The 19967-nt window shown below is 60.0% G+C and overlaps 5 non-coding genes across 5 annotated transcripts; all 5 read left to right on the top strand.

Annotated features, from left to right (window-relative positions):
- The first annotated feature begins 398 nt into the window (after positions 1–398).
- LOC125344784 lies at positions 399–517 on the top strand. The gene has a single exon (XR_007209636.1). It is a non-coding gene; the product is annotated as a 5S ribosomal RNA (ribosomal RNA).
- Positions 518–4704: 4187 nt separating this feature from the next.
- On the top strand, positions 4705–4823 carry LOC125344783. Its single transcript, XR_007209635.1, has one exon. It is a non-coding gene; the product is annotated as a 5S ribosomal RNA (ribosomal RNA).
- Positions 4824–9007: 4184 nt separating this feature from the next.
- LOC125344782 lies at positions 9008–9126 on the top strand. Its single transcript, XR_007209634.1, has one exon. It is a non-coding gene; the product is annotated as a 5S ribosomal RNA (ribosomal RNA).
- Positions 9127–13313: 4187 nt separating this feature from the next.
- LOC125344781 lies at positions 13314–13432 on the top strand. The gene has a single exon (XR_007209633.1). It is a non-coding gene; the product is annotated as a 5S ribosomal RNA (ribosomal RNA).
- Positions 13433–17618: 4186 nt separating this feature from the next.
- LOC125344780 lies at positions 17619–17737 on the top strand. The gene has a single exon (XR_007209632.1). It is a non-coding gene; the product is annotated as a 5S ribosomal RNA (ribosomal RNA).
- The last annotated feature ends 2230 nt before the right edge of the window (positions 17738–19967 follow it).

The raw sequence follows: 19967 nt of genomic DNA, 5'->3' as shown, positions 1-19967 counted from the left end.
GGGTAGGATGGAAGGTGAGCCTCTGCGGAGGAAACATGGCCTTCTCACTCTGCACCTTAGTGAGACTGGGGGGCTAGAGGGGGAGGGAGGGAGGGAGGGAGGGAGGGAGGGAGAGAGTTGAGTGTGTGGGGTGTGGGGAAGGGCGGGGGTCGGGGGGGTGGCAGCCGTGAGCTGAGAGCAGGCGGCGAGAGCCAGAAGGGCCAGCGCGCTCGCTGGCAGAGGCTGTGGTCCTCGGGTGCGATCCAGTGGATCGCGTCGCCCGAGCCGGCCCAGCGAGAGTGTGTGCGTGTGTGTGTGTCCAGAGGCGCAGGCAGAGGCCGAGGCTGGCAGTGGTGCGCAGAGACAGGCGGCAGAGGCGGCGAGAGCAGCTTTTGGGGCTGCGAGAAGCAGCAGTGAGCGTCTACGGCCATACCACCCTGAACGCGCCCGATCTCGTCTGATCTCGGAAGCTAAGCAGGGTCGGGCCTGGTTAGTACTTGGATGGGAGACCGCCTGGGAATACCGGGTGCTGTAGGCTTTTTGCCCCGCTCGACTCCCGCTCCAGCAGGCCACGGGAGCGGGACCGGCCCTCCAGCCTCTCTCCCCACCCCACCCCTTTCCGCCTCCTCCCTCCCTCGCCTCCCCTCTTCTCTCGCCACAGCTGCCACACTAACTGGCCTGTCGCTTCACAACCCCAGCCCGCACCTCTCAGCCTGCCTTCACTCCACTTTCTCCACACCAGCTTACACACCCTACTCCCACGCTCGGGCCCTGCCGTTTACAATCACCTGCTCCCCTCCCACGAAAACTCCCACTCCATGCTCACCGCCCCACATAGGGAGCCCACTCTCAGCACACAGCTTGCCCATGCCGCACCCTGCCCTTCCACTAGGTGGCGCCCCCGCGCGCTCGCTTGCACTGGCTTGAGCGCAAGCACACACACACACACACACACACACACACACACACACACACACACACCCAGCCCGCCACACACCAGGGAGGGCAGCGCTCACTCTTCTTGCCTGGCTGCCTGGCTTCTCACTTCCTTCTGCCATCAGTGCTAGCTAGCCTTTGGCCCCCAGCTGCTCCCCCTCCACCCACCCACCCACCCCAGCACCCTTAGCCCCCACCCCTGTCCGCCACCGGCTCCCTGGACCAGTAGAGCTCCTGTGGGTCCACGAGGGCCTTCTCTGTGGCTCTGCTCAGGTTTCTGTTTGGGTGATCCCTAGTCCTGGAAGAGATGAATTGAAAGCACTGACGTGAGGCTTGGCTCAAGCGTTCCAAGAAAGCCTTCCCTGTCTGCACGCCCCCCCTGCCGGCCCACCTAGCAGCCTGAAGACCCCGAGCTTCCATCCCACCACTGACTACCTCAGGAGAAAGAGGGGCACACAGAAACACAGAGGAAATTCAACAAAGTTGCTTGAGTAGATAACAAAGCCTCCTGGTGTGCCTGTGGTCTTGCTGAGCCAGTCCACAAGCCCCCAGGGGAGCCTCGGCTGTCAGCAGATCCAGCGGGCCAACTTGGCTGAGAGATTCCAGGGCAGAGCAGCCGTGGGTGCCTACCCAGGTGCAGAGGGGACCAGGCATGGCTGGGAGACGGAGTCTCCCCTGGGAGGCACATGCTGCAAAGTGGGATCGGCGGGAGGACACCAGCTTGGTTTGGGGACACTGGTGGATGGAGCCCCACCTCTGTCCCCATTCCTTCCTTTATCTCACCAAGGCTGTATCCACCACACATCCTCCCCAACACACACACACACCCCGCCCCCCCATGAAGAAACACAAGGGAGGAGGCCTGGGGCCATCTAGGGTTTCCACCTGAAAAGAAACCAGGTGGAGCAAGTCCCCAAGAAGACTGGCCGTCAGAAGAAGCAGTTGGCCACCGGGAATAGAAGGCTCAATCCCTGCCACATAGCACAATTGGGAGTGGGAGGGATGGCACAGGAGGCGGGCTGTCCTCTGAAGGACAGAGTTCCTGGGGGCATGGTGCAGCCCCTTCCCTTGGGTGCAGGCCATCCCCACTCGTGTGGGTACTGGTGAAGCCTGGAATTGAGTAGAGCACAGGCAAGGGAGAGATGGAGGGAGGGAGAGTGGGAGGGAGAGAGGGAGGGAAGGAACTAAGAAGGGAGGGAGTGATGGAGGAAGGGAGGGAGGGGGGAAGGGAGGGAGGGAGGGAGGGAAGGAGGGAGGGAGGGAAAGTGTGTGTGTGAGTGTTAGGGAGAGAGTGAGAGAGAGAGCACAAGCTAGAGAGAGACTGAACTAGAGAGAGAAGCACCCCTCCCCTTTTTACCAAACCCAGAGGCACAATGGTGCTGGCAGCCATGGCAAGCCTGGTTTGGATAGGTGGAGAAGAGACAAGGCACCAGCCTCTCACTCCTGCTCTCCCCCAGTGGGGACCTGGCCATTCAGTGCACCATCCTGGGGACTCCTGTCCTCCCCTGGTTGTCCCTGCCGGTGGCACCGCTTTCCTGGTTTTAGGCATTGGTAGGATCTAGAGACCTGCTGTGCATTTAGGTCTACCTGAAGATATCCTGGAGCACCAAGCAGCGGGTGCCATGGCCACACACAGGTTCGCTGGCCAACAGTCTGACCGCTCTGGTGGGAACTGGTTGTGGGTAGCGACTAGAGAATACTTGGGGGTTGACTGCTCTCACCTAGCCTTCAAGCCAAGATGGACGCAGCCAGATGGGAAAGGACATACAGACGGGGTTCCAAGTGAGAGCAGGCAGTGTTTTCCTCCTAGGCAAAGCAGAAAGAGCCATGGCTGGGGTGCCTGCCGCTCGGTGCCACAGTGCTAGCTTGGCCTGTGAGACCTTGATAGGGCAGGAGGTAGCCTCCAGCCCGGTTCTTCTGGGGCAACTGGAAGACACCCGTCCTTGTCTTGCTCCTGGAACGGTGAGCACACGCTCCCAGCACTGCAAAGCGAGTCTTGACCAAAACGCTAGGGTTTCTGTGGCTCAGGGACTGAATGGCCGGCCTAGCAAGCCTGAGGCCAGACCCTGTGTGAAACCTCATGGCTCTTGCTTGCTTGCTTGCTTGCTTGCTTGCTTGCTTGCCTGCCTGCCTGCCTGCCTGCCAGCCTGCCGGACCTCCTCCTGCCTGCCTGCCTGCCTGCTTGGGGGATGCTGGCTCATTGCATAGGGTGATTTGGGGCTTGTTGGATGGATGGGTGGATGGCTAGATGGATGGATTAGATGGATGGATGGGTGGATGACTGGCTGGGTGGCCGGCTGGATGGAAGGACCAGTCCAAGGGTCCATGGATCTATGGAGGGATCTATGGAGACGATCAGAGGTGTGGCCTGACAGGTTCAGCTGGCCTCACACTGGCCAGGCCCCGAGGGCTGGGAAAGCAAGACAAAGCCTGGCTGCTGCTTTGTGGTTAGACTTCCACCTAGGAGGGACACGGGTTGTCTTTTCCCAGGGTGCACTCTCCAGAACTGGAAATCAAGGGCGGGATAGATGAGGGCAAATGAGGCTCTTCAGAGACAAATGCTGCCGGGACTCCGGAAGCTCTGCATTCAGAAGCACGCAGCAGCTTTGGCCTTGTTTGGGGGCTTCCACTGCCGGACAAGGTAGGGGTTCCTGTTAGAGTGAGGCTTGGGCTCAGGGTAGCGTTAGTGGGAGCCTTAGCGGGAAAGATGAGGTGAGGGCTTCCAGTGGCCTTGGGCCTTCAGGCTACTACTGCTCTGCTTAGAGTTAGGATGCCAATTCCGGCTAGGGCCAAGCAGTAGCAACAGAATGGGGCTTGCTGAGAGGTTCCACGGCCGGCTGCGATCAGGTGTTAGGGCTTAGGTTTGGGCTGTGGAATAGGGTCCGAATCGGGGTTAGGGTTGGCATTAGCAAGAGTAAGGGGACAGGGTTGAGGTGTGATTTCAGTATGAACGTTTGGGGGTAGGGTGACAATTGGCATAGGCTTGGGCTTAGGGCAGACTTTCAATGGGCTTGAGGGTTTGGGTGAGGGTTCCTGGTGGGGTGAGGAATGGGACGCTCATTACGAATCGATTCCCTCCCCCTGGGCTTCAGTTGAGGGCTAGGTTTCTGGGTTAGGTCCTTCTGCAAAAAGCACTCGAGATGGGAATTCCACATTGCTCTGTGCAAAGCCCAGCCCTCTCCTCAGTCCGCGGCCGGTGGCAAAAGCAAGGTCTTTTGGGGAGGCAAGAGAGTGAGATCAAGACCGTGGCGAAGCAGTGCAATTCATGCACACCCATGCAAATATCAAATCGGTCCCTTGGTAGCCCGGTGGGCGCTGAAGACAAGTGGCGGGCGAACCTTGCAAGTCCACTGGCCTTCAGCGCTTCCATTTGCACCCCTGATCCAGGCTGTGGGGTAGGATGGAAGGTGAGCCTCTGCGGAGGAAACATGGCCTTCTCACTCTGCACCTTAGTGAGACTGGGGGGCTAGAGGGAGGGAGGGAGGGAGGGAGGGAGGGAGGGAGAGAGTTGAGTGTGTGGGGTGTGGGGAAGGGCGGGGGTCGGGGGGGTGGCAGCCGTGAGCTGAGAGCAGGCGGCGAGAGCCAGAAGGGCCAGCGCGCTCGCTGGCAGAGGCTGTGGTCCTCGGGTGCGATCCAGTGGATCGCGTCGCCCGAGCCGGCCCAGCGAGAGTGTGTGCGTGTGTGTGTGTCCAGAGGCGCAGGCAGAGGCCGAGGCTGGCAGTGGTGCGCAGAGACAGGCGGCAGAGGCGGCGAGAGCAGCTTTTGGGGCTGCGAGAAGCAGCAGTGAGCGTCTACGGCCATACCACCCTGAACGCGCCCGATCTCGTCTGATCTCGGAAGCTAAGCAGGGTCGGGCCTGGTTAGTACTTGGATGGGAGACCGCCTGGGAATACCGGGTGCTGTAGGCTTTTTGCCCCGCTCGACTCCCGCTCCAGCAGGCCACGGGAGCGGGACCGGCCCTCCAGCCTCTCTCCCCACCCCACCCCTTTCCGCCTCCTCCCTCCCTCGCCTCCCCTCTTCTCTCGCCACAGCTGCCACACTAACTGGCCTGTCGCTTCACAACCCCAGCCCGCACCTCTCAGCCTGCCTTCACTCCACTTTCTCCACACCAGCTTACACACCCTACTCCCACGCTCGGGCCCTGCCGTTTACAATCACCTGCTCCCCTCCCACGAAAACTCCCACTCCATGCTCACCGCCCCACATAGGGAGCCCACTCTCAGCACACAGCTTGCCCATGCCGCACCCTGCCCTTCCACTAGGTGGCGCCCCCGCGCGCTCGCTTGCACTGGCTTGAGCGCAAGCACACACACACACACACACACACACACACACACACACACACACACACCCAGCCCGCCACACACCAGGGAGGGCAGCGCTCACTCTTCTTGCCTGGCTGCCTGGCTTCTCACTTCCTTCTGCCATCAGTGCTAGCTAGCCTTTGGCCCCCAGCTGCTCCCCCTCCACCCACCCACCCACCCCAGCACCCTTAGCCCCCACCCCTGTCCGCCACCGGCTCCCTGGACCAGTAGAGCTCCTGTGGGTCCACGAGGGCCTTCTCTGTGGCTCTGCTCAGGTTTCTGTTTGGGTGATCCCTAGTCCTGGAAGAGATGAATTGAAAGCACTGACGTGAGGCTTGGCTCAAGCGTTCCAAGAAAGCCTTCCCTGTCTGCACGCCCCCCCTGCCGGCCCACCTAGCAGCCTGAAGACCCCGAGCTTCCATCCCACCACTGACTACCTCAGGAGAAAGAGGGGCACACAGAAACACAGAGGAAATTCAACAAAGTTGCTTGAGTAGATAACAAAGCCTCCTGGTGTGCCTGTGGTCTTGCTGAGCCAGTCCACAAGCCCCCAGGGGAGCCTCGGCTGTCAGCAGATCCAGCGGGCCAACTTGGCTGAGAGATTCCAGGGCAGAGCAGCCGTGGGTGCCTACCCAGGTGCAGAGGGGACCAGGCATGGCTGGGAGACGGAGTCTCCCCTGGGAGGCACATGCTGCAAAGTGGGATCGGCGGGAGGACACCAGCTTGGTTTGGGGACACTGGTGGATGGAGCCCCACCTCTGTCCCCATTCCTTCCTTTATCTCACCAAGGCTGTATCCACCACACATCCTCCCCAACACACACACACACCCCGCCCCCCCATGAAGAAACACAAGGGAGGAGGCCTGGGGCCATCTAGGGTTTCCACCTGAAAAGAAACCAGGTGGAGCAAGTCCCCAAGAAGACTGGCCGTCAGAAGAAGCAGTTGGCCACCGGGAATAGAAGGCTCAATCCCTGCCACATAGCACAATTGGGAGTGGGAGGGATGGCACAGGAGGCGGGCTGTCCTCTGAAGGACAGAGTTCCTGGGGGCATGGTGCAGCCCCTTCCCTTGGGTGCAGGCCATCCCCACTCGTGTGGGTACTGGTGAAGCCTGGAATTGAGTAGAGCACAGGCAAGGGAGAGATGGAGGGAGGGAGAGTGGGAGGGAGAGAGGGAGGGAAGGAACTAAGAAGGGAGGGAGTGATGGAGGAAGGGAGGGAGGGGGGAAGGGAGGGAGGGAGGGAGGGAAGGAGGGAGGGAGGGAAAGTGTGTGTGTGAGTGTTAGGGAGAGAGTGAGAGAGAGAGCACAAGCTAGAGAGAGACTGAACTAGAGAGAGAAGCACCCCTCCCCTTTTTACCAAACCCAGAGGCACAATGGTGCTGGCAGCCATGGCAAGCCTGGTTTGGATAGGTGGAGAAGAGACAAGGCACCAGCCTCTCACTCCTGCTCTCCCCCAGTGGGGACCTGGCCATTCAGTGCACCATCCTGGGGACTCCTGTCCTCCCCTGGTTGTCCCTGCCGGTGGCACCGCTTTCCTGGTTTTAGGCATTGGTAGGATCTAGAGACCTGCTGTGCATTTAGGTCTACCTGAAGATATCCTGGAGCACCAAGCAGCGGGTGCCATGGCCACACACAGGTTCGCTGGCCAACAGTCTGACCGCTCTGGTGGGAACTGGTTGTGGGTAGCGACTAGAGAATACTTGGGGGTTGACTGCTCTCACCTAGCCTTCAAGCCAAGATGGACGCAGCCAGATGGGAAAGGACATACAGACGGGGTTCCAAGTGAGAGCAGGCAGTGTTTTCCTCCTAGGCAAAGCAGAAAGAGCCATGGCTGGGGTGCCTGCCGCTCGGTGCCACAGTGCTAGCTTGGCCTGTGAGACCTTGATAGGGCAGGAGGTAGCCTCCAGCCCGGTTCTTCTGGGGCAACTGGAAGACACCCGTCCTTGTCTTGCTCCTGGAACGGTGAGCACACGCTCCCAGCACTGCAAAGCGAGTCTTGACCAAAACGCTAGGGTTTCTGTGGCTCAGGGACTGAATGGCCGGCCTAGCAAGCCTGAGGCCAGACCCTGTGTGAAACCTCATGGCTCTTGCTTGCTTGCTTGCTTGCTTGCTTGCTTGCTTGCCTGCCTGCCTGCCTGCCTGCCAGCCTGCCGGACCTCCTGCCTGCCTGCCTGCCTGCTTGGGGGATGCTGGCTCATTGCATAGGGTGATTTGGGGCTTGTTGGATGGATGGGTGGATGGCTAGATGGATGGATTAGATGGATGGATGGGTGGATGACTGGCTGGGTGGCCGGCTGGATGGAAGGACCAGTCCAAGGGTCCATGGATCTATGGAGGGATCTATGGAGACGATCAGAGGTGTGGCCTGACAGGTTCAGCTGGCCTCACACTGGCCAGGCCCCGAGGGCTGGGAAAGCAAGACAAAGCCTGGCTGCTGCTTTGTGGTTAGACTTCCACCTAGGAGGGACACGGGTTGTCTTTTCCCAGGGTGCACTCTCCAGAACTGGAAATCAAGGGCGGGATAGATGAGGGCAAATGAGGCTCTTCAGAGACAAATGCTGCCGGGACTCCGGAAGCTCTGCATTCAGAAGCACGCAGCAGCTTTGGCCTTGTTTGGGGGCTTCCACTGCCGGACAAGGTAGGGGTTCCTGTTAGAGTGAGGCTTGGGCTCAGGGTAGCGTTAGTGGGAGCCTTAGCGGGAAAGATGAGGTGAGGGCTTCCAGTGGCCTTGGGCCTTCAGGCTACTACTGCTCTGCTTAGAGTTAGGATGCCAATTCCGGCTAGGGCCAAGCAGTAGCAACAGAATGGGGCTTGCTGAGAGGTTCCACGGCCGGCTGCGATCAGGTGTTAGGGCTTAGGTTTGGGCTGTGGAATAGGGTCCGAATCGGGGTTAGGGTTGGCATTAGCAAGAGTAAGGGGACAGGGTTGAGGTGTGATTTCAGTATGAACGTTTGGGGGTAGGGTGACAATTGGCATAGGCTTGGGCTTAGGGCAGACTTTCAATGGGCTTGAGGGTTTGGGTGAGGGTTCCTGGTGGGGTGAGGAATGGGACGCTCATTACGAATCGATTCCCTCCCCCTGGGCTTCAGTTGAGGGCTAGGTTTCTGGGTTAGGTCCTTCTGCAAAAAGCACTCGAGATGGGAATTCCACATTGCTCTGTGCAAAGCCCAGCCCTCTCCTCAGTCCGCGGCCGGTGGCAAAAGCAAGGTCTTTTGGGGAGGCAAGAGAGTGAGATCAAGACCGTGGCGAAGCAGTGCAATTCATGCACACCCATGCAAATATCAAATCGGTCCCTTGGTAGCCCGGTGGGCGCTGAAGACAAGTGGCGGGCGAACCTTGCAAGTCCACTGGCCTTCAGCGCTTCCATTTGCACCCCTGATCCAGGCTGTGGGGTAGGATGGAAGGTGAGCCTCTGCGGAGGAAACATGGCCTTCTCACTCTGCACCTTAGTGAGACTGGGGGGCTAGAGGGAGGGAGGGAGGGAGGGAGGGAGGGAGGGAGAGAGTTGAGTGTGTGGGGTGTGGGGAAGGGCGGGGGTCGGGGGGGTGGCAGCCGTGAGCTGAGAGCAGGCGGCGAGAGCCAGAAGGGCCAGCGCGCTCGCTGGCAGAGGCTGTGGTCCTCGGGTGCGATCCAGTGGATCGCGTCGCCCGAGCCGGCCCAGCGAGAGTGTGTGCGTGTGTGTGTGTCCAGAGGCGCAGGCAGAGGCCGAGGCTGGCAGTGGTGCGCAGAGACAGGCGGCAGAGGCGGCGAGAGCAGCTTTTGGGGCTGCGAGAAGCAGCAGTGAGCGTCTACGGCCATACCACCCTGAACGCGCCCGATCTCGTCTGATCTCGGAAGCTAAGCAGGGTCGGGCCTGGTTAGTACTTGGATGGGAGACCGCCTGGGAATACCGGGTGCTGTAGGCTTTTTGCCCCGCTCGACTCCCGCTCCAGCAGGCCACGGGAGCGGGACCGGCCCTCCAGCCTCTCTCCCCACCCCACCCCTTTCCGCCTCCTCCCTCCCTCGCCTCCCCTCTTCTCTCGCCACAGCTGCCACACTAACTGGCCTGTCGCTTCACAACCCCAGCCCGCACCTCTCAGCCTGCCTTCACTCCACTTTCTCCACACCAGCTTACACACCCTACTCCCACGCTCGGGCCCTGCCGTTTACAATCACCTGCTCCCCTCCCACGAAAACTCCCACTCCATGCTCACCGCCCCACATAGGGAGCCCACTCTCAGCACACAGCTTGCCCATGCCGCACCCTGCCCTTCCACTAGGTGGCGCCCCCGCGCGCTCGCTTGCACTGGCTTGAGCGCAAGCACACACACACACACACACACACACACACACACACACACACACACACCCAGCCCGCCACACACCAGGGAGGGCAGCGCTCACTCTTCTTGCCTGGCTGCCTGGCTTCTCACTTCCTTCTGCCATCAGTGCTAGCTAGCCTTTGGCCCCCAGCTGCTCCCCCTCCACCCACCCACCCACCCCAGCACCCTTAGCCCCCACCCCTGTCCGCCACCGGCTCCCTGGACCAGTAGAGCTCCTGTGGGTCCACGAGGGCCTTCTCTGTGGCTCTGCTCAGGTTTCTGTTTGGGTGATCCCTAGTCCTGGAAGAGATGAATTGAAAGCACTGACGTGAGGCTTGGCTCAAGCGTTCCAAGAAAGCCTTCCCTGTCTGCACGCCCCCCCTGCCGGCCCACCTAGCAGCCTGAAGACCCCGAGCTTCCATCCCACCACTGACTACCTCAGGAGAAAGAGGGGCACACAGAAACACAGAGGAAATTCAACAAAGTTGCTTGAGTAGATAACAAAGCCTCCTGGTGTGCCTGTGGTCTTGCTGAGCCAGTCCACAAGCCCCCAGGGGAGCCTCGGCTGTCAGCAGATCCAGCGGGCCAACTTGGCTGAGAGATTCCAGGGCAGAGCAGCCGTGGGTGCCTACCCAGGTGCAGAGGGGACCAGGCATGGCTGGGAGACGGAGTCTCCCCTGGGAGGCACATGCTGCAAAGTGGGATCGGCGGGAGGACACCAGCTTGGTTTGGGGACACTGGTGGATGGAGCCCCACCTCTGTCCCCATTCCTTCCTTTATCTCACCAAGGCTGTATCCACCACACATCCTCCCCAACACACACACACACCCCGCCCCCCCATGAAGAAACACAAGGGAGGAGGCCTGGGGCCATCTAGGGTTTCCACCTGAAAAGAAACCAGGTGGAGCAAGTCCCCAAGAAGACTGGCCGTCAGAAGAAGCAGTTGGCCACCGGGAATAGAAGGCTCAATCCCTGCCACATAGCACAATTGGGAGTGGGAGGGATGGCACAGGAGGCGGGCTGTCCTCTGAAGGACAGAGTTCCTGGGGGCATGGTGCAGCCCCTTCCCTTGGGTGCAGGCCATCCCCACTCGTGTGGGTACTGGTGAAGCCTGGAATTGAGTAGAGCACAGGCAAGGGAGAGATGGAGGGAGGGAGAGTGGGAGGGAGAGAGGGAGGGAAGGAACTAAGAAGGGAGGGAGTGATGGAGGAAGGGAGGGAGGGGGGAAGGGAGGGAGGGAGGGAGGGAAGGAGGGAGGGAGGGAAAGTGTGTGTGTGAGTGTTAGGGAGAGAGTGAGAGAGAGAGCACAAGCTAGAGAGAGACTGAACTAGAGAGAGAAGCACCCCTCCCCTTTTTACCAAACCCAGAGGCACAATGGTGCTGGCAGCCATGGCAAGCCTGGTTTGGATAGGTGGAGAAGAGACAAGGCACCAGCCTCTCACTCCTGCTCTCCCCCAGTGGGGACCTGGCCATTCAGTGCACCATCCTGGGGACTCCTGTCCTCCCCTGGTTGTCCCTGCCGGTGGCACCGCTTTCCTGGTTTTAGGCATTGGTAGGATCTAGAGACCTGCTGTGCATTTAGGTCTACCTGAAGATATCCTGGAGCACCAAGCAGCGGGTGCCATGGCCACACACAGGTTCGCTGGCCAACAGTCTGACCGCTCTGGTGGGAACTGGTTGTGGGTAGCGACTAGAGAATACTTGGGGGTTGACTGCTCTCACCTAGCCTTCAAGCCAAGATGGACGCAGCCAGATGGGAAAGGACATACAGACGGGGTTCCAAGTGAGAGCAGGCAGTGTTTTCCTCCTAGGCAAAGCAGAAAGAGCCATGGCTGGGGTGCCTGCCGCTCGGTGCCACAGTGCTAGCTTGGCCTGTGAGACCTTGATAGGGCAGGAGGTAGCCTCCAGCCCGGTTCTTCTGGGGCAACTGGAAGACACCCGTCCTTGTCTTGCTCCTGGAACGGTGAGCACACGCTCCCAGCACTGCAAAGCGAGTCTTGACCAAAACGCTAGGGTTTCTGTGGCTCAGGGACTGAATGGCCGGCCTAGCAAGCCTGAGGCCAGACCCTGTGTGAAACCTCATGGCTCTTGCTTGCTTGCTTGCTTGCTTGCTTGCTTGCTTGCCTGCCTGCCTGCCTGCCTGCCAGCCTGCCGGACCTCCTCCTGCCTGCCTGCCTGCCTGCTTGGGGGATGCTGGCTCATTGCATAGGGTGATTTGGGGCTTGTTGGATGGATGGGTGGATGGCTAGATGGATGGATTAGATGGATGGATGGGTGGATGACTGGCTGGGTGGCCGGCTGGATGGAAGGACCAGTCCAAGGGTCCATGGATCTATGGAGGGATCTATGGAGACGATCAGAGGTGTGGCCTGACAGGTTCAGCTGGCCTCACACTGGCCAGGCCCCGAGGGCTGGGAAAGCAAGACAAAGCCTGGCTGCTGCTTTGTGGTTAGACTTCCACCTAGGAGGGACACGGGTTGTCTTTTCCCAGGGTGCACTCTCCAGAACTGGAAATCAAGGGCGGGATAGATGAGGGCAAATGAGGCTCTTCAGAGACAAATGCTGCCGGGACTCCGGAAGCTCTGCATTCAGAAGCACGCAGCAGCTTTGGCCTTGTTTGGGGGCTTCCACTGCCGGACAAGGTAGGGGTTCCTGTTAGAGTGAGGCTTGGGCTCAGGGTAGCGTTAGTGGGAGCCTTAGCGGGAAAGATGAGGTGAGGGCTTCCAGTGGCCTTGGGCCTTCAGGCTACTACTGCTCTGCTTAGAGTTAGGATGCCAATTCCGGCTAGGGCCAAGCAGTAGCAACAGAATGGGGCTTGCTGAGAGGTTCCACGGCCGGCTGCGATCAGGTGTTAGGGCTTAGGTTTGGGCTGTGGAATAGGGTCCGAATCGGGGTTAGGGTTGGCATTAGCAAGAGTAAGGGGACAGGGTTGAGGTGTGATTTCAGTATGAACGTTTGGGGGTAGGGTGACAATTGGCATAGGCTTGGGCTTAGGGCAGACTTTCAATGGGCTTGAGGGTTTGGGTGAGGGTTCCTGGTGGGGTGAGGAATGGGACGCTCATTACGAATCGATTCCCTCCCCCTGGGCTTCAGTTGAGGGCTAGGTTTCTGGGTTAGGTCCTTCTGCAAAAAGCACTCGAGATGGGAATTCCACATTGCTCTGTGCAAAGCCCAGCCCTCTCCTCAGTCCGCGGCCGGTGGCAAAAGCAAGGTCTTTTGGGGAGGCAAGAGAGTGAGATCAAGACCGTGGCGAAGCAGTGCAATTCATGCACACCCATGCAAATATCAAATCGGTCCCTTGGTAGCCCGGTGGGCGCTGAAGACAAGTGGCGGGCGAACCTTGCAAGTCCACTGGCCTTCAGCGCTTCCATTTGCACCCCTGATCCAGGCTGTGGGGTAGGATGGAAGGTGAGCCTCTGCGGAGGAAACATGGCCTTCTCACTCTGCACCTTAGTGAGACTGGGGGGCTAGAGGGAGGGAGGGAGGGAGGGAGGGAGGGAGGGAGAGAGTTGAGTGTGTGGGGTGTGGGGAAGGGCGGGGGTCGGGGGGGTGGCAGCCGTGAGCTGAGAGCAGGCGGCGAGAGCCAGAAGGGCCAGCGCGCTCGCTGGCAGAGGCTGTGGTCCTCGGGTGCGATCCAGTGGATCGCGTCGCCCGAGCCGGCCCAGCGAGAGTGTGTGCGTGTGTGTGTGTCCAGAGGCGCAGGCAGAGGCCGAGGCTGGCAGTGGTGCGCAGAGACAGGCGGCAGAGGCGGCGAGAGCAGCTTTTGGGGCTGCGAGAAGCAGCAGTGAGCGTCTACGGCCATACCACCCTGAACGCGCCCGATCTCGTCTGATCTCGGAAGCTAAGCAGGGTCGGGCCTGGTTAGTACTTGGATGGGAGACCGCCTGGGAATACCGGGTGCTGTAGGCTTTTTGCCCCGCTCGACTCCCGCTCCAGCAGGCCACGGGAGCGGGACCGGCCCTCCAGCCTCTCTCCCCACCCCACCCCTTTCCGCCTCCTCCCTCCCTCGCCTCCCCTCTTCTCTCGCCACAGCTGCCACACTAACTGGCCTGTCGCTTCACAACCCCAGCCCGCACCTCTCAGCCTGCCTTCACTCCACTTTCTCCACACCAGCTTACACACCCTACTCCCACGCTCGGGCCCTGCCGTTTACAATCACCTGCTCCCCTCCCACGAAAACTCCCACTCCATGCTCACCGCCCCACATAGGGAGCCCACTCTCAGCACACAGCTTGCCCATGCCGCACCCTGCCCTTCCACTAGGTGGCGCCCCCGCGCGCTCGCTTGCACTGGCTTGAGCGCAAGCACACACACACACACACACACACACACACACACACACACACACACACCCAGCCCGCCACACACCAGGGAGGGCAGCGCTCACTCTTCTTGCCTGGCTGCCTGGCTTCTCACTTCCTTCTGCCATCAGTGCTAGCTAGCCTTTGGCCCCCAGCTGCTCCCCCTCCACCCACCCACCCACCCCAGCACCCTTAGCCCCCACCCCTGTCCGCCACCGGCTCCCTGGACCAGTAGAGCTCCTGTGGGTCCACGAGGGCCTTCTCTGTGGCTCTGCTCAGGTTTCTGTTTGGGTGATCCCTAGTCCTGGAAGAGATGAATTGAAAGCACTGACGTGAGGCTTGGCTCAAGCGTTCCAAGAAAGCCTTCCCTGTCTGCACGCCCCCCCTGCCGGCCCACCTAGCAGCCTGAAGACCCCGAGCTTCCATCCCACCACTGACTACCTCAGGAGAAAGAGGGGCACACAGAAACACAGAGGAAATTCAACAAAGTTGCTTGAGTAGATAACAAAGCCTCCTGGTGTGCCTGTGGTCTTGCTGAGCCAGTCCACAAGCCCCCAGGGGAGCCTCGGCTGTCAGCAGATCCAGCGGGCCAACTTGGCTGAGAGATTCCAGGGCAGAGCAGCCGTGGGTGCCTACCCAGGTGCAGAGGGGACCAGGCATGGCTGGGAGACGGAGTCTCCCCTGGGAGGCACATGCTGCAAAGTGGGATCGGCGGGAGGACACCAGCTTGGTTTGGGGACACTGGTGGATGGAGCCCCACCTCTGTCCCCATTCCTTCCTTTATCTCACCAAGGCTGTATCCACCACACATCCTCCCCAACACACACACACACCCCGCCCCCCCATGAAGAAACACAAGGGAGGAGGCCTGGGGCCATCTAGGGTTTCCACCTGAAAAGAAACCAGGTGGAGCAAGTCCCCAAGAAGACTGGCCGTCAGAAGAAGCAGTTGGCCACCGGGAATAGAAGGCTCAATCCCTGCCACATAGCACAATTGGGAGTGGGAGGGATGGCACAGGAGGCGGGCTGTCCTCTGAAGGACAGAGTTCCTGGGGGCATGGTGCAGCCCCTTCCCTTGGGTGCAGGCCATCCCCACTCGTGTGGGTACTGGTGAAGCCTGGAATTGAGTAGAGCACAGGCAAGGGAGAGATGGAGGGAGGGAGAGTGGGAGGGAGAGAGGGAGGGAAGGAACTAAGAAGGGAGGGAGTGATGGAGGAAGGGAGGGAGGGGGGAAGGGAGGGAGGGAGGGAGGGAAGGAGGGAGGGAGGGAAAGTGTGTGTGTGAGTGTTAGGGAGAGAGTGAGAGAGAGAGCACAAGCTAGAGAGAGACTGAACTAGAGAGAGAAGCACCCCTCCCCTTTTTACCAAACCCAGAGGCACAATGGTGCTGGCAGCCATGGCAAGCCTGGTTTGGATAGGTGGAGAAGAGACAAGGCACCAGCCTCTCACTCCTGCTCTCCCCCAGTGGGGACCTGGCCATTCAGTGCACCATCCTGGGGACTCCTGTCCTCCCCTGGTTGTCCCTGCCGGTGGCACCGCTTTCCTGGTTTTAGGCATTGGTAGGATCTAGAGACCTGCTGTGCATTTAGGTCTACCTGAAGATATCCTGGAGCACCAAGCAGCGGGTGCCATGGCCACACACAGGTTCGCTGGCCAACAGTCTGACCGCTCTGGTGGGAACTGGTTGTGGGTAGCGACTAGAGAATACTTGGGGGTTGACTGCTCTCACCTAGCCTTCAAGCCAAGATGGACGCAGCCAGATGGGAAAGGACATACAGACGGGGTTCCAAGTGAGAGCAGGCAGTGTTTTCCTCCTAGGCAAAGCAGAAAGAGCCATGGCTGGGGTGCCTGCCGCTCGGTGCCACAGTGCTAGCTTGGCCTGTGAGACCTTGATAGGGCAGGAGGTAGCCTCCAGCCCGGTTCTTCTGGGGCAACTGGAAGACACCCGTCCTTGTCTTGCTCCTGGAACGGTGAGCACACGCTCCCAGCACTGCAAAGCGAGTCTTGACCAAAACGCTAGGGTTTCTGTGGCTCAGGGACTGAATGGCCGGCCTAGCAAGCCTGAGGCCAGACCCTGTGTGAAACCTCATGGCTCTTGCTTGCTTGCTTGCTTGCTTGCTTGCTTGCTTGCCTGCCTGCCTGCCTGCCTGCCAGCCTGCCGGACCTCCTGCCTGCCTGCCTGCCTGCTTGGGGGATGCTGGCTCATTGCATAGGGTGATTTGGGGCTTGTTGGATGGATGGGTGGATGGCTAGATGGATGGATTAGATGGATGGATGGGTGGATGACTGGCTGGGTGGCCGGCTGGATGGAAGGACCAGTCCAAGGGTCCATGGATCTATGGAGGGATCTATGGAGACGATCAGAGGTGTGGCCTGACAGGTTCAGCTGGCCTCACACTGGCCAGGCCCCGAGGGCTGGGAAAGCAAGACAAAGCCTGGCTGCTGCTTTGTGGTTAGACTTCCACCTAGGAGGGACACGGGTTGTCTTTTCCCAGGGTGCACTCTCCAGAACTGGAAATCAAGGGCGGGATAGATGAGGGCAAATGAGGCTCTTCAGAGACAAATGCTGCCGGGACTCCGGAAGCTCTGCATTCAGAAGCACGCAGCAGCTTTGGCCTTGTTTGGGGGCTTCCACTGCCGGACAAGGTAGGGGTTCCTGTTAGAGTGAGGCTTGGGCTCAGGGTAGCGTTAGTGGGAGCCTTAGCGGGAAAGATGAGGTGAGGGCTTCCAGTGGCCTTGGGCCTTCAGGCTACTACTGCTCTGCTTAGAGTTAGGATGCCAATTCCGGCTAGGGCCAAGCAGTAGCAACAGAATGGGGCTTGCTGAGAGGTTCCACGGCCGGCTGCGATCAGGTGTTAGGGCTTAGGTTTGGGCTGTGGAATAGGGTCCGAATCGGGGTTAGGGTTGGCATTAGCAAGAGTAAGGGGACAGGGTTGAGGTGTGATTTCAGTATGAACGTTTGGGGGTAGGGTGACAATTGGCATAGGCTTGGGCTTAGGGCAGACTTTCAATGGGCTTGAGGGTTTGGGTGAGGGTTCCTGGTGGGGTGAGGAATGGGACGCTCATTACGAATCGATTCCCTCCCCCTGGGCTTCAGTTGAGGGCTAGGTTTCTGGGTTAGGTCCTTCTGCAAAAAGCACTCGAGATGGGAATTCCACATTGCTCTGTGCAAAGCCCAGCCCTCTCCTCAGTCCGCGGCCGGTGGCAAAAGCAAGGTCTTTTGGGGAGGCAAGAGAGTGAGATCAAGACCGTGGCGAAGCAGTGCAATTCATGCACACCCATGCAAATATCAAATCGGTCCCTTGGTAGCCCGGTGGGCGCTGAAGACAAGTGGCGGGCGAACCTTGCAAGTCCACTGGCCTTCAGCGCTTCCATTTGCACCCCTGATCCAGGCTGTGGGGTAGGATGGAAGGTGAGCCTCTGCGGAGGAAACATGGCCTTCTCACTCTGCACCTTAGTGAGACTGGGGGGCTAGAGGGGGAGGGAGGGAGGGAGGGAGGGAGGGAGGGAGAGAGTTGAGTGTGTGGGGTGTGGGGAAGGGCGGGGGTCGGGGGGGTGGCAGCCGTGAGCTGAGAGCAGGCGGCGAGAGCCAGAAGGGCCAGCGCGCTCGCTGGCAGAGGCTGTGGTCCTCGGGTGCGATCCAGTGGATCGCGTCGCCCGAGCCGGCCCAGCGAGAGTGTGTGCGTGTGTGTGTGTCCAGAGGCGCAGGCAGAGGCCGAGGCTGGCAGTGGTGCGCAGAGACAGGCGGCAGAGGCGGCGAGAGCAGCTTTTGGGGCTGCGAGAAGCAGCAGTGAGCGTCTACGGCCATACCACCCTGAACGCGCCCGATCTCGTCTGATCTCGGAAGCTAAGCAGGGTCGGGCCTGGTTAGTACTTGGATGGGAGACCGCCTGGGAATACCGGGTGCTGTAGGCTTTTTGCCCCGCTCGACTCCCGCTCCAGCAGGCCACGGGAGCGGGACCGGCCCTCCAGCCTCTCTCCCCACCCCACCCCTTTCCGCCTCCTCCCTCCCTCGCCTCCCCTCTTCTCTCGCCACAGCTGCCACACTAACTGGCCTGTCGCTTCACAACCCCAGCCCGCACCTCTCAGCCTGCCTTCACTCCACTTTCTCCACACCAGCTTACACACCCTACTCCCACGCTCGGGCCCTGCCGTTTACAATCACCTGCTCCCCTCCCACGAAAACTCCCACTCCATGCTCACCGCCCCACATAGGGAGCCCACTCTCAGCACACAGCTTGCCCATGCCGCACCCTGCCCTTCCACTAGGTGGCGCCCCCGCGCGCTCGCTTGCACTGGCTTGAGCGCAAGCACACACACACACACACACACACACACACACACACACACACACACACCCAGCCCGCCACACACCAGGGAGGGCAGCGCTCACTCTTCTTGCCTGGCTGCCTGGCTTCTCACTTCCTTCTGCCATCAGTGCTAGCTAGCCTTTGGCCCCCAGCTGCTCCCCCTCCACCCACCCACCCACCCCAGCACCCTTAGCCCCCACCCCTGTCCGCCACCGGCTCCCTGGACCAGTAGAGCTCCTGTGGGTCCACGAGGGCCTTCTCTGTGGCTCTGCTCAGGTTTCTGTTTGGGTGATCCCTAGTCCTGGAAGAGATGAATTGAAAGCACTGACGTGAGGCTTGGCTCAAGCGTTCCAAGAAAGCCTTCCCTGTCTGCACGCCCCCCCTGCCGGCCCACCTAGCAGCCTGAAGACCCCGAGCTTCCATCCCACCACTGACTACCTCAGGAGAAAGAGGGGCACACAGAAACACAGAGGAAATTCAACAAAGTTGCTTGAGTAGATAACAAAGCCTCCTGGTGTGCCTGTGGTCTTGCTGAGCCAGTCCACAAGCCCCCAGGGGAGCCTCGGCTGTCAGCAGATCCAGCGGGCCAACTTGGCTGAGAGATTCCAGGGCAGAGCAGCCGTGGGTGCCTACCCAGGTGCAGAGGGGACCAGGCATGGCTGGGAGACGGAGTCTCCCCTGGGAGGCACATGCTGCAAAGTGGGATCGGCGGGAGGACACCAGCTTGGTTTGGGGACACTGGTGGATGGAGCCCCACCTCTGTCCCCATTCCTTCCTTTATCTCACCAAGGCTGTATCCACCACACATCCTCCCCAACACACACACACACCCCGCCCCCCCATGAAGAAACACAAGGGAGGAGGCCTGGGGCCATCTAGGGTTTCCACCTGAAAAGAAACCAGGTGGAGCAAGTCCCCAAGAAGACTGGCCGTCAGAAGAAGCAGTTGGCCACCGGGAATAGAAGGCTCAATCCCTGCCACATAGCACAATTGGGAGTGGGAGGGATGGCACAGGAGGCGGGCTGTCCTCTGAAGGACAGAGTTCCTGGGGGCATGGTGCAGCCCCTTCCCTTGGGTGCAGGCCATCCCCACTCGTGTGGGTACTGGTGAAGCCTGGAATTGAGTAGAGCACAGGCAAGGGAGAGATGGAGGGAGGGAGAGTGGGAGGGAGAGAGGGAGGGAAGGAACTAAGAAGGGAGGGAGTGATGGAGGAAGGGAGGGAGGGGGGAAGGGAGGGAGGGAGGGAGGGAAGGAGGGAGGGAGGGAAAGTGTGTGTGTGAGTGTTAGGGAGAGAGTGAGAGAGAGAGCACAAGCTAGAGAGAGACTGAACTAGAGAGAGAAGCACCCCTCCCCTTTTTACCAAACCCAGAGGCACAATGGTGCTGGCAGCCATGGCAAGCCTGGTTTGGATAGGTGGAGAAGAGACAAGGCACCAGCCTCTCACTCCTGCTCTCCCCCAGTGGGGACCTGGCCATTCAGTGCACCATCCTGGGGACTCCTGTCCTCCCCTGGTTGTCCCTGCCGGTGGCACCGCTTTCCTGGTTTTAGGCATTGGTAGGATCTAGAGACCTGCTGTGCATTTAGGTCTACCTGAAGATATCCTGGAGCACCAAGCAGCGGGTGCCATGGCCACACACAGGTTCGCTGGCCAACAGTCTGACCGCTCTGGTGGGAACTGGTTGTGGGTAGCGACTAGAGAATACTTGGGGGTTGACTGCTCTCACCTAGCCTTCAAGCCAAGATGGACGCAGCCAGATGGGAAAGGACATACAGACGGGGTTCCAAGTGAGAGCAGGCAGTGTTTTCCTCCTAGGCAAAGCAGAAAGAGCCATGGC

This window comes from Perognathus longimembris, unplaced genomic scaffold (genome assembly GCF_023159225.1).
Source record: "Perognathus longimembris pacificus isolate PPM17 unplaced genomic scaffold, ASM2315922v1 HiC_scaffold_4245, whole genome shotgun sequence".
Taxonomy (NCBI): Eukaryota; Metazoa; Chordata; class Mammalia; order Rodentia; family Heteromyidae; genus Perognathus; species Perognathus longimembris.
The sequence above is the reverse complement of the archived record's forward strand: the minus strand, read 5'-3'. Positions and strand labels throughout refer to the sequence as shown.